The following is a 1,779-nucleotide window of genomic DNA, read 5'->3' on the forward strand; positions in this document are numbered from 1 at the left end:
CTTTATTTTAGAAAATCACTTAGGACATGAGGAGGGTAAGTCACTATTCAGGGAAAGAGTAAATATTGTTATATTTCAAATTAGGGGCAATAGGGATGGAGATAAACGGATAGTTTCTAAATATATTTAGCAGGTTGAGTTCAAGGATTTGATGGCTGATTATATGCAAGACTGAAGGCAGGAATATAAAATCCATAACGTAAATCTACTACCTTAAAGTTTGAAGGAGAGAAAACAATAAACATAGATGTAGATGAAGCTAGAGAGGTGGGCATGAGTCAGGTAGTGAAGGGCCTTACAAGCATTTGGGCTTTTTTTTTTTTTTTTTTTTGAAGGTTAAACTTTTATTCAGCAAGGCTCAAACAATTACATACTAATTTCCAGCTAGGTTGCACCAAAAATGACTTAAAAATTTCCTTTTGGGGGGATCCCTGGGTGGCTCAGCAGTTTAGTGCCTGCCTTCGGCCCACGGTGTAATCCTGGAGTTCTGGGATTGAGTCCCACATCAAGCTCCCTGCATGGAGCCTGCTTCTTCCTCTCTCTCTGCCTGTCTCTGTGCCCCGCCTCTGTGTCTCTCATGAATAAATAAATAAAAACCTTTAAAAAAAATTTCCTTTTGGTATCCCTGAAGAACTGGATTCCTGTTATATAAAAGCTTTGTTCTTTCTTTAGACCTACAAAGAAGTATGTACAGTTGACTTCACCAAATGACTTATTCCCCTTTCCCATATTTAGAAATCCCTTATCATCCCTCAGACAGTTCCTTCTGGAGCAAGCTTCCTCCTTTCCCCCAGCCAGCCCCAGTGGGTTCACCTTTACAGGCTCTGGGACTAAGACAGGAGGTAAAACATGTGACTGTTTCTTCACTAGGAAGCATTTGGGCTTTATCCTCACTGCAAAGGGGGGCTACTGGAAAGTTTTAGACAAGGGAATGATATAATCAGATATGTCTTGCAGGGAGCTTACTTTGATTGCTTTGTGGACTTACCCTACAGCTGGGTAAACAAAAGAGATGCATATGAAAAAATAACCAGAATCACTAATGATTAAGTTGTGCCAACATGATTAATGCAAGTAATAAATGTGGTTGAAGATAAGAGGAGGGAAATTCTTTCAGATTGCTAAGGAAGTCTTTATAAAGAAATAAAAACTGAAAATTTGAATTAAGACTTGGATAATGCATTAGATCTATGTAGTAAAAAGTGTAGAACTTTTCAGACAGATAGGACTGATATGAATATGGGTTACATACAAAGCCTGAGATCCACCAGGAATTCTGTGATGGGGCAGCAGACCCATAAACCTGCCTGGTACAGGTAATTCACATGGAAAGAGAACATGAGAAAAGACGGAGATGATAGCACTTGTGTGTGCCACTGACTCAAGACTACATAGGTCCTTCCCTGGGCAACTGAACTAGGAACTGAGCTGAAAAATCTGTGCTTTAGGATAGTAAACATGGTAGCAGGAAAACACATAGTTAAGCCCAGAGCATTGGAGATAGAAAAACAAGTCTTGAGGGTGTTGATGAGGTCTGAAGTCATGAGGCAGTAAACAAAGTTAGCTCCAAAGGAAATGGGATGAAATTGTTGGAAGTGGGAGTATTTAGGAAGAATGAATATCAGAACTGTCAGAACATGAGGCAAACATTATAGGCATTACTTCAGTTGTCTAATATCCCCTTAAGGTGTGAGTAGGAAATAAACTTGGCTCCAGTAGAAAATAGCTCAGTGTCTATGTTTATGGCAGGGCTGGCATTCTGCAAAGGAAATTGGCGTT

The 1,779-nt window shown here is 39.7% G+C and overlaps 1 non-coding gene across 1 annotated transcript; it reads right to left on the reverse strand.

The window, feature by feature from the left end:
* Positions 1-747: 747 nt before the first annotated feature.
* On the reverse strand, positions 748-872 carry LOC119872723. Its single transcript, XR_005362754.1, has one exon. It is a non-coding gene; the product is annotated as a small nucleolar RNA SNORD22 (small nucleolar RNA).
* Positions 873-1,779: the final 907 nt, after the last annotated feature.

Source organism: Canis lupus, chromosome 7, assembly GCF_011100685.1.
Source record: "Canis lupus familiaris isolate Mischka breed German Shepherd chromosome 7, alternate assembly UU_Cfam_GSD_1.0, whole genome shotgun sequence".
Classification (NCBI taxonomy): domain Eukaryota; kingdom Metazoa; phylum Chordata; class Mammalia; order Carnivora; family Canidae; genus Canis; species Canis lupus.